This window comes from Mus caroli, chromosome 16 (assembly GCF_900094665.2).
Source record: "Mus caroli chromosome 16, CAROLI_EIJ_v1.1, whole genome shotgun sequence".
NCBI classification, from domain to species: domain Eukaryota; kingdom Metazoa; phylum Chordata; class Mammalia; order Rodentia; family Muridae; genus Mus; species Mus caroli.
In genome coordinates this window covers 52,212,749-52,224,901 of record NC_034585.1, presented here as the reverse complement: position 1 = coordinate 52,224,901, position 12,153 = coordinate 52,212,749, and the positions used below count along the sequence as shown (strand labels likewise).

Genomic DNA, 12,153 nt, shown 5'->3' with positions numbered 1-12,153 from the left:
GGTGGAAAGCCACCCCCCTACACCCCCTGTTACAGTTCCTTCTACTTCTGTTTTGTGGAACATTAGGTCTTCTTTGAAAGTCAGGTAAAATTCTGTGCTAAAGCTGTCTGGCCCTGGGTCTTTTTTGGTTGGGAGACTTTTAATGACGGCTTCTATTTTAGTAAGGGTTATAGATCAGTTTATATTGCTTATCTGCTCTTGATTTAACTTTTGTAAGTGGTATATATTGAGAAAATTGCTTATTTCTTTTAGAAGTCCAATTTGGCGGAGTACAGGCTTTTAAAGTATGTCCTTATGATTCTCTGGGTTTTCTCAGTGTTTGTTGTTATGTCCTCCTTTTTATTTATAATTTTTTTTAATTTGGATATTTTCTTTCTGCAGTTTAGATAACTTTAGCAAGTGTCTATCAATCTTGTTGTCTCAAAAAAAAAAACCCACAACTCTTTTCTTTGTTTCATTGAATAATCTTTTGTTTGTTTTTATTTTATTGACTTCAGTCCTGTGTTTGTTTGTTTCTTGCTGCCTTTTCCTTGTGGGTGTGGCTTCTGTTTGTTCTAGAGCTTTCAGATGGGCTCTTAGTTACTAGTATGAAATCTTTTGAATTTTTTCCTGTTCTGGTCCAGTCTATTTGGTTTTCTGTTTGCTTCTTGGACTTTGAAAGTCATCTCCTTCTTTAGAATAAGAACATTTTCTTCTATAAGAACAAAACTGTGTTTTTATGCAGACATATAGGCATTTGCCTTCGGGAAGATTGTAATTCTAGGTGCTGATATCTGGTCTTGTTTTTTTTTTGGGGGGGGGTGGTAGGTGGGAAGGGTGGGTGTTTTGTTTCTTGATTTCTGTTGCCCTTTCTGGTTTTCAGGGTTGGGGTGTGTGTGTGGTGGTTGTGTGTTTCTGACCTGAGTTCCTCCTCTCCCTTCTGTTCTTATTATTTTTTGATTTGGTGTTTTCATAGTGTCACAGATTTCTTGGATGTTCTATGCCAGGATTCTTTAGATTTAACATTTCATTCCACTGAGGCTTGGCCTGTGAGATTTCTGTTCACATTCCTAAAATTTTTATTGTCAGGTTTCTCTCAGTTTGGGTTTTTTTTATTGATTGTATTTCCACTTTCATGTCTTGAACAGTTTGCTCTTTTTTTCTATGGTTTGTGTTCTCATCGATTTCTTTTTTTTTAAATTAGGTATTTATTTCATTTACATTTCCAATGCTATCCCCAAAGTCCCCCACACGCTCCCCCACCCACTCCCCCCCCCACCCACTCCCCCTCTTGGGCCTGATGTTCCCCTGTACTGAGGCAGATAAAGTTTGCACGACCAATGGGCCTCTCTTTCCACTGATGGCCGACTAGGCCATCTTCTGATACATATGCAGCTAGAGACACGAGCTCTGAGGAGTACTGGGTAGTTCGTATTGTTGTTCCACCTATAGGGTTGCAGATCCCTTTAGCTCCTTGGTTACTTTCTCTAGCTCCTCCATTGGGGGCCCGGTGATCCATCCAATAGCTGACTGTGAGCATCCACTTCTGTGTTTGCTAGGCCCCGGCATAGTCTCACAAGAGACAGCTATATCTGGGTCCTTTCAGCAAAATCTTGCTAGTGTATGCAATGGTGTCAGCATTTGGAAGCTGATTATGGGATGGATCCCCGGATATAGCAGTCTCTAGATGGTCCATTCTTTCGTCTCAGCTCCAAACTGTGTCTCTGTAACTCCTTCCATGGGTGTTTTGTTCCCAATTCTAAGACGGGGCAAAGTGTCCACACTTTGGTCTTCGTTCTTCTTGAGTTTCATGTGTTTAGCAAATTGTATCTTATATCTTGGGTATTCTAAGTTTCTGGGCTAATATCCACTTATCAGTGAGTACATATTGTGTGAGTTCTTTTGTGATTGGGTTACCTCACTCAGGATGATGCCCTCCAGGTCCATCCATTTGGCTAGGAATTTCATAAATTCATTCTTTTTAATAGCTGAGTAGTACTCCATTGTGTAAATGTACCACATTTTCTGTATCTATTCCTCTGTTGAGGGGCATCTGGGTTCTTTCCAGCTTCTGGCTATTATAAATAAGGCTGCTATGAACATAGTGGAACATGTGATCTTCTTACCAGTTGGAACATCTTCTGGATATATGCCCAGGAGGGGTATTGCCGGATCCTGTGGTAGTACTATGTCCAATTTTCTGAGGAACCGCCAGACTGATTTCCAGAGTGGTTGTACAAGCTTGCAATCCCACCAACAATGGAGGAGTGTTCCTCTTTCTCCACATCCTCGCCAGCATCTGCTGTCACGTGAATTTTTGATCTTAGCCATTCTGACTGGTGTGAGGTGGAATCTCAGGGTTGTTTTGATTTGCATTTCCCTGATGATTAAGGATGTTGAACATATTTTCAGATGCTTCTCAGCCATTCGGTATTCCTCAGGTGAGAATTCTTTGTTCAGCTCTGAGCCCCATTTTTAAATGGGGTTATTTGATTTTTTTGGAGTCCACCTTCTTGAGTTCTTTATATATAATGGATATTAATCCCCTATCTGATTTAGGATAGGTAAAGATCCTTTCCCAATCTGTTGGTGGCCTTTTTGTCTTATTGATGGTGTCTTTTGCCTTGCAGAAGCTTTGCAATTTACCAATGCCCTCTGTAAGGACCTCTTCTTTCACATGCACAAAGACTGCTTTAATGTTTCTGTCTTGTGCTTCAGATATGTTGCAGCTCTCAGGGCCTTCTGTGGTGGGCTTGCTGGGCTTAAGTGGAGACACGTTGCCTGGCTCTTATTGATTATACTTTTATGCTGACAACTAGGCACTTGGCTTTGGGAAGATTGAATTCTGGTCTTGTCTTTTCTGGGTGGGTGTTTTTGTTCCTTGGTTTCTATCGCCCTTACTGGTTTTCAGGAGGGTGTGGGGGGCTGTGTGTTGTCTGGTAGGGAATTCTTCTGGGATCCTGGTCACTGGGGGTTCTTGGAAGAATGTGCTTCTAGGTATCTGGTGTTGACCCTTAGGAATAAGGATGGGCTGGAGGGAGGTTTAGGAGGTTCATAGTAGGGATGAAAGCAGGGTGTTCCATCAGGATCTGCTTAGTTTCCTGGGACTGGGGCAGAGTGCGGAGAGGCCATGATAGGAACTACAGAGCTAGGGATGAGATTGGAGGATTGGATCCTAGGAGAAATGATCTGTAGGAGTGAAGTTCTGAAGCTTCTGACCTGTTTTGATTCCTTACTCAGGCTTGCTTGGATGGTGGTACCCAGGGAATGCCTGCTAGAGAGGTGGGGGCTGGCATAGCAAGATGAGTGGAGAGGAAGGTTGGAGATCTGTTTGATCCACTGGAGATGGAGGCAGAAAGGTGGGTTATCCCAGAACAGGTACTCTGCCACAGAGTGGGAGGCAAGCCTGGGGGTGGGGTAGGATTAGGTACAGAGAAAGGGAGAGGGGAAGATTCCAAGTTGGGCTTTGAATTCGAAGGGGGCAGGGAGGAAGGGGAGGGTGCAGTATGTGGTCTGCTACAAAGTTGGGGATGAGAGTGGGGGATAGGATTTGGAGGAGGGGAGGGAGAGGCAAAGATCTGTAGTCAGTCTACCTTCTTCCCTGGGTGGAGTCACTGGGGGGGTGTGGTCAAGGGTATAGCCCCGACTAACCAGGAACTTACTCTGTAGACCACCTGCCTCTGCCTCCAGAGTGCTGAGACTAAAGGCATGCACCACCACTATCTGGCTTTTATCTTATTCTTCTAGAAAAAATCTTTTGATTTTTGTCATTTATTTCTATTTTATATTGCTAATTTTCACACTTATGTTTTAGATTTGGTATCCTTCTTAGGGGGTAGATAGGTTCTGTGTCTCCTGTCCTTGGATCCTGCTAGCCTTGTGACTGTTTTGATGATGAAGACACAGTGAAAATTACACTGGTGACCTCTCAGGCTTGGTCTCAGGAGCAAGGTACATTTTCCTGCTCCTTGTTATCGCTTGCTTTAAGCTCCTTGAGCCATAACAAAAGTCTGATTACTTGTAGCCTACCAAATAGGAAGGCACGTGTATTATTTCACTCTTTGTTGCCGTGATAAACCATTACAACCAAAAGCAACTGGGCTGGGGTGTTGTGGGGGAGAGGTTTATTTGACTTATGGATCCTGAACACGGCCCATCACTGAGGGAAGTCAGGACAGAAACCTGGAGGCAGCAACTGAGGCAGAGAACAAAGAGAACCGTTGCTTACTGGGTTTCTCAGTTTGTTTTCTTATATAATCCAGAACAACTTGTCCAGGGATGGCACCACCAACAATAGATTGGAGCATCCCACATCTATCCTTAATCAAAATACCCTACAGACAGATGGATCTGATGGAGGCAATTCCTCAAATAGGATTCCCTCTCTCCAGGTCATGCTAGCTGTGCTGTGTTGACTAACCACATATGTTAGGGACTCTAACTGCCAGCCCCAGCTGTCTGTCTTTCTATCCTTGCAAGGAGCCAGTCATGTGGTTAGAGAGGTGAGATTGAAAGTGGAATCGCCTATTATTCTTTTTTTTTTTTTTTCTTCTTGTTAGCATTTATTTTCCTCCTGAGCTCTGGGAAGATGGCAGTGCCAGGCAATGGTTAGGATGTCACACTGCAGGGACAGTGGAGAGGCTGGAGCCCACATTCCAGCCACAAAGGTACTGAGGAGGACACAGACTCCTTATAGACCTGGGCCGGCTGCTCAGTGCTTGGTGACCAGGGGTGTGATCATCTGAGGGAAGGCATAGTAGCGGCAGTCGGCTGGGGGCACCAGTGCCATCACCTCTGTGCAGATGTTTTCTTTCAGGAAGCCAGCTTCCTGCAGTGCAGGCACCTGCGTCTCCTCAAACATGGTGGTGATGTCTGTGTACTTGGACTTCATGAGCTCCCCCCAGGACGTGAGGTTGCAGTAGGTGAGGACGGCCCCGGTCTTCAGCAAGCGGAAGGCATGATTCTTAATAAAGTTGAATTGGTGAGTGTGCCAGGCCTCTTCAGACAGTGGGTACGTATCCTATAGAATCCCATCAAAGTGGCCGTCAGGCAGGGTAGGCGCCACCTCCTCCCACAGGCCTTTCAAGGGAACAACCTTATGTGGCTGCCGCAGGGCCCAGTCTTGTAGACGCTGGAAGACCCCATCATTGCACTCAATAATCCAGTGTTCCTCTGTGGGGGCCTGTTGCACCCTGGAGGCTGCAATGGCCATACCGAAGCCCACTTCCAAGATCCGGCCTCCTCTGGAGGCAGCAGCTGCCGCCAGTGCATGCATATAGGGGGTCTCCCAACGTTCCATCACTGGCTTGCCCAGAATTTGCAGGTGTGTGTCAGATGCGTCATAGGCCGCGGGGGCCGCGCGCCACGCGGGGCCGCAGTCCTCGCGGGGCGTGAAGAGCAGGCTAGCTGCAGAAGAGCTCATGGTGAGGCTGTGCATACCAGGCCCAGAGTGCAGGGCTGCGGAGGAATCGCCTATTCTTAATGTTGCAGGCTTAACCTTTGAGTTACTCTGCAGTTCCCAGAGACTTCGAGGCTAAAGGTTCAGATGTCTGTGAGCAGAGACAGACGGAGACCATCTCCTCCGTTTCCCGTTAAGATCCCAACCATCAGAATGAGAAACACAATAGCACGTGCCTTATGCCAGCGTGTTGTGTTCCCAGCTGGCTTGTTATGCAGCCAGGTAACCAAACTAATACATAATAATGATAGTAACATTAATGCTCCTGCAAGGCAGTTCAGAGTGTAGCTTTTAGTTGGCTGCTCTTCCTTGATTTATTAACATCTGCTTAGCTGCAAAGGTCAAGAATTTTGTTTGGCTAGAGACAGGTTTGCTCAGTAACTCCTGGACTTGAGCTTGGCTTAGAGTCTTTGAACAATGGCTGCCAGACTGAGCTGGAAGAAACATTGTAAAGATTTAACTGTCTCTGGACACTTAAGCCATCTTGAAAGTCAACAATGCCCCCCTGCAACTCCCCCCTCCTGCCCCCAGATTCATTCCTCACAGATGGGCTTCTTCCTTCTGTGGCTAACTTGTCAGTAACTCAAACAAGCAAGATTTAAAACTAAACGTTCTAAAGCAATACAATCCAAAGATAAACCAATTCCAACGGCTGAGGATAGGGAAATATTAAAAGTTTCTTTTTTTTTCTATAATTAAAACATTATGTTTCTGTAAAAGGCAGAAAACTTTGAAGGCACAGTAAACACTCTGCAACAGACTCATTAGTCTTGAACTTGAGCTGCCTGTTGAGTAGCCTGCTGGTATGCACAGTGCAAAGGATACATATTGTGTGCTCAGAACCAAGACTCCAGTGAACTCCTGACCTCACGAGGACTAGGACCCACGGTTAAGAAGCTGGGGTCTAGGGAAACAGTGTCTTTAACCCTGGCCTGTTCATTTGATTTTGAATGAAAACCAAACAGTATTTCCTCCCTCCCTACATCTACTGTTCTTTTTGAAATGTACTCAGAGATAGTTTAAATTTCACTTCTGCGTGGGCTTCAGGAAAGGCAGCCTTAAGCCGGGCACTGGTGGCGCACACCTTTAATCCCAGCACTTGGGAGGCAGAGGCAGGCAGCCTTTTGAGTTCAAAGCCAGCCTGGTCTACAAAGTGAGTTCCAGGACAGCCAGGGCTATACAGAGAAACCCTGTCTCCAAAAACAAAAAAAAAAAAAAAAAAAAAGGAAACGCAGCCTTATGGGAGTTGTATTCCAACTTTGCCAATGCTTGAGCCTGGCTTTTTCCCACTGAGGTATTAGAGGCCATTGTCCAGGAAGTATATGAGAATAATGAGTTATATCTGTTTAACCAGGAGTTTAGCATTTTTAACTCTGTGGTTGCTATAAAACAGAACTCTAGTCTTCATCCAGTGCCTGCAACTAGTTCCTCTTCTTTGATACCGTCTCACCTACGTACTCAAATCCTTGACTAAACTCACCAGCAGTCCTTATTCTGTTTATTTGTAGGGTACACCAAGCAGATTACTCAATAAGGCCGCCTCTGAACTTCACTCACTTAAGCAGTTCTGGAGAGCTTTCAGCTCTTACGGGGGAAATCCCTGAATCAATTGAGCGTTGGTAAGGAAAGAATACTTGACCATAAAATGGGCGAGTTCAGTCAGTTCTGTTTCTAACATGGCCTTTCTGTTTCTTCAGCGTCACCATCTTCTTCTTTGACAACGAGAAAAAGTCCGCTGCTGTGCCTTTGCCCTTGCTTGGCTCCCTGCCCCTTGTTCTCCACGTCTCAGCCATGATGGCCTCTGAGGGCACACGCACGTCTGTTTGTGGTGAATCTTCATTGTGTAGCACGGTGTCCATGCATTCCATTGGAAAGGAAATTCCTTGAAGCAGGGACTTGGTCTGTTGTGGAAGTGGACTGGCTACACCTGGAATCGAGGATGGGCTGTAGCTGGTGCCAACTGAGCATGTGCAGAAAGCCCGAGTTCATGAAAGAGTAAGTGAGAGCAATGAAAAAAGTTATTGTGAATGAAGGGAAACTGGTTTTATACATGCTTCTTAGTAAATGCTAATTTTAATGAAGCTGAGTTGAACTTTGTGGAATTAAAAAAGGACAAGGAAAGAAATGGGGACAGAGACAGAGTCAGGGATGCAGAAGGGATGATAGAAAGATGGCGGGAGGTGTAGGTGATCAGTGGTGTGCCTATTTATCTGAACTAGCAGAAAAGGACTTATTAAATCTGAAAAAGTCAATTCTTAGGTGAAAACCTATGAGAAGATTGTATGAATGATTAGTATTTTTAGTTTAAAAATTGTATGGATATTTGTGTTTTGCCAGCACGTATGTAGGTACACCATATGCATGCTTGGTACCCAAGGGGGTCAGAAAAAGGCATTGGATTCTCTAGAACTGCTGGAAATAGAACCTGGGTCCTCTGCAAGAGCTGTAAGTGCTCTTAACTGATGAACCATTTCTCTAACTCCTTCATGAACGCTTTTAGAATTTTTCTGACCAACGATAAATTGGTGAAATGTTTTTTTTAAAGGATTAGATGTGTGAGGGAAAGATGGTTGACACTTAATACAGAAATTAAAAAATTAAAACACTTAAGCCAGGCTTGGAAGCTCATATCTGTAATCCCTGCACCTGGGAGGCCGAGGCAGGAGAGGAGGACCAGGAGGTTAAAGCATCCTTGGCTGCATAGAGTGAGTTTAAAGCCAGGATGGGCATAGGAGACTTTATTTCAAAAAATAAAAATGAGAGAGAGAGAGAGAGAGAGACAGACAGACAGACAGACAGACAAAGTTAAAGACATATTAGAGGTGTTGATAAGATCATCCAGAGGAGACACTGTGCTCAGGGGGAGACTTCAGGGGCTTTCAAGGGTAATTTGAGTTGCATGAGATTTCCCCCCACCATTCTTTGGGTTTACATGCCCCATCTTGGAATAAGATGTGACTCTATAGAGAAGAAAGTCAAGAAATAAGGGAGGAAAGAAAGAAGAAAGAGAAGACTAGAATTTTATCTAAGTTTACACTAAAGTTGGTAGGGTTGTTAGAGGGATAGAGAGAAGAAGAGGTCCTGCTGTCTCGCTTTCTAGATGATAAGTATCCAGGAAGGACCTTGAACTTGAACAGAACCAAAGTCTCAACTTTAGTTATGAAGTCTAAGCAGTGTGTAGTATTGGCTTTAGAGAATAAGGAGGTCTTAAGCGTCCTTTTCACACAGCTGATGCTTCCGCAGGAGTTTCCAGTATCTACTTAAATGTCTTCTAATTTCTCATCACAGTTTGCCTGCCGTCTGAAGCCTCTGTGAAGGTTTTAGACTTCCTGGCTCCTCTGTGCATTGTTTATGTAAGTCGCTGCCATTGGCAGGCCAGAGTGGGAACACATGTTCTCACAGCCGTGAGAAGAGGTAACTATGGCAGCAAAGGCTGGAGTTGAGAACAGACACAAGTTGACACTGATTCAGTGTGCCCTGGGACACACCAGGATGCCTTTCAAAAATGAGATGAAGGTTGATACAAAGACAAATGTGTTTCTTTGCCCCTGGGGCCAGATTTCATGTTTTCTCTTGGGTTTTGTGGCCTTAGTTTTGTGCCCGTTTAGTAAGGACATCCAATGAACTGTGCTATGGTTCTGGTTCACACTTACTGAGAAACCACTGAGGCTTTCTTTTTCTTTTTTTTTTTTTTCCCACTCTAAGAGGAAGATGAGCAACAGACAAGTAATTATGACGTTGCCACCTATATAACATAGGAAGCTACTTTTGTGACCTCATCATGAATTCTGAAATGTGTTACTGACTCGCATGCACTCATTACTGTAAGAGTTCCCAGACCTATTTATCTAACTTTGCATTCCAAGGAAAGAGGAGATGATAGCCTTTTGTTTTCTTAGAGAGTTTTCATGTAACAATGCAGTTAAGTAGGTTATGCTTCCAGGCTAGTCAGTATGGCAAACTTGGGATCCAATCTCTACTGTCTTCCATGGTCGAGACCAGTAAGGAGAGCAGTTTCCCTACTCTCTTTCCCTTTTATCCCAGGTCAGTTGTTTGTTCACAGGAAAGTTACAGTGCAACTGACAGTTCAACAAAGATGAACGATGGTTAAAACGCAAACGCCTGGCCATTCATCCACCGGCTTAATGATGGAAAGGACCCAAGTTGGTTTTTACACCACTGGGATTGAAATTTCACAGACCCGGGATGACTCACCGCTTTGCTGTGTCATGAGTTTCATTCTGAAATGAAATACACTCTGTGGTTTCACTTGAGGCTTCGTGTTGATGCAAAAAGGAAATGAGCCCATATTGGGAAGTCGGGTTGAAATACATATATTGTACCAAGTTGTTGCTCAGCCATCCTTACACCCTGTGCTTCGGTCTTACCTCGCATCCTTACAGGATAGGCTTTGATGTCACCACACTGTTTTATCATCGATTCACACCTGTCTATCCTCCTCCCTTGTCTGAGAATTGGGTGAAGCAACTAGAATGTACTCAGAGAGCAGCCTGTGAATGAGCCATTGACTATCATCTCTGTGTGAATGACGTTCTTCCTGGGTTGGCACTGAGGAGAGAATGCTCATCTTTTTTTTTTTTTTTGGTTTTCCCAAGACAGGGTTTCTCTGTGTAGCCCTGGCTGTCCTGGAACTCACGCTGTAGACCAGGCTGGCCTCGAACTCAGAAATCTGCCCGCCTCTGCCTCCCAAGTGCTAGGATTAAAGGCATGCGCCACCACTGCCCGGTGAGAACGCTCATCTTTATGGCGCCTCCACTCTCGTGAAAACAGTCTTGTTTTACGAAGACCATTTTACTGTGTCATTTCACATTAATAGTTACATCTTCAAACTTGGATAGTCCCCAAGACCAATGAGTAGTGAGAACAGGGAAGAGGAGTAGAAATAAAACTGTGGTGGAGAATGAAAACAAAACAGAGCAAAAACACCCAAGGCCTTCTACATGCGAGGCAAGCACTCTAATACTAGGCCATACCCTCATTTCCAAATATCAATCTTTTATAAACATATTTTAATATTTTAAACTTATTTTCACATTTTCGCGTACATGAAATGTTCCAGACAACTCTCAGGGTGTTTTATATCCGATTTCCAAGACTGTCAGGACGAGGCACCAGGCCAGAAAGAGAACAAAAATAAGTCCTGTATTGAACAAAATCCAACTAAGTTGTTCCCCTTAGCGATTAGATAGACAACTTTTCATTCAAAGCCAGATCAATGCTGGTTTCCCCCTTACTCTGAGACCCTAAGGGAAGTCACATGACCCAGTCCTGATTTGCTTATTTCCAGGCTGGGAAGGATGATGGTACTCATACCTCAGCATGAGGCTGTTATGAGGATCAAATGAAGTCATCCCTTCACCTCACACCTTCAACCCAGAGTACCAATAAATGTGAGCAATAAAAAGCGGGAGCAGGAAGCATCAGGAATAAGTCTCTGAGAGCTGTTTTCAGTCTTATTATCTGATTGATTTAGTGTGTGTATGTGATGTAATGTGGAGTGGGCATGTATCTTTGTGTACGTGATTGTGGGGAGAGTGGAGGTTAACGGTGGGCATCTTCCTCTAGCACTCTCCACCTTAGTTCTTGAGACAGAGTCTCTCATTGTACCTTAAACTCCCCATTTCAGATGGACTCAACTAGTCAGTGCACTCTGGGGGACACTTCTCTCTGCCTGTCCATCTTCCCTAGCACTACTGATAGGGACATGAATTGCCATGCCTGACTTTTATATGGGTCCTGGAGAGATCTGAACACAGACTCATGGTTGTGCAGCAAGAGCTTTAGCCACTGAGGTATCTCCCAGGTCCTCTATTTTATTTTAAAATAATCTCTTGCTAATCCACAGATGATATGTTGTTTTGATTAAATGTGGCATTTACTGTTCTTATGTAATGCAGTACCAGCATAATGAGTACACACAAAGAGTTTCATCATGTGAAAACATTTAAAAACCACAGCATCTAATATTTTTAAGTGAGTGAGGCTAGCTACATCCTTGGCAGGCTTTGATGATAAGCACTGAGATCAGGATTTATTTGTGCAGGTAAACTGCACAGGTTATGACTGTCTGAAGCTCTCATAAGAATGCAGAAATTTAAAATCCAGAGAGCTGCTTCTGCTTCCTTTTCTGATAACTTAAAGGCTGTCTTTGTCACTTAAAGTAGAATTATCATGCAGTCTGAGAAAGAAATATGCAGTTTTACTTCTAAATATTGATTTTACTTTTAATTATGTGTCTGTCTAGGCATAGATACCCGAGGAGGCCAGAGACATAGGATTCCTTGGAACTGGAGATCCAGGCAGTTGTGAGCTGCCCTAAGTGGGGGTTGAAACTCAAACTTTGGTTTTATGAAAAAGCACGACAGATTCTGCTGCACCATGTCTTTGCCCCTGAAATGTGTATTCCCAGAGAATAAGTTTATTCTCTCTCTCTCTCTCTCTCTCTCTCTTTCTGTCTCTGTCTCTCTCTCTGTCTGTCTCTGTCTCTGTCTCTGTCTCTCTCTCCTTGTTTCTTTCGAATGTCTGTATCTATGTGTTTGGTGTATGTGCGTAATTTGATGTACCCACGTGTATGTGTGGTTGCATGCATCCCTGTCCATATGTGGAGGACAGAAGGTGATGTGTGTGCTAGTTCCAGCCTCTTTCTTTCTTTCTTTCTTTCTTTCTTTCTTTCTTTCTTTCTTTCTTTCTTTCTT

The 12,153-nt window shown here is 44.0% G+C and overlaps 1 pseudogene; it reads right to left on the bottom strand.

The window, feature by feature from the left end:
* Nucleotides 1–4,653: 4,653 nt before the first annotated feature.
* Nucleotides 4,654–5,401, bottom strand: LOC110311897 (annotated as a pseudogene).
* Nucleotides 5,402–12,153: the final 6,752 nt, after the last annotated feature.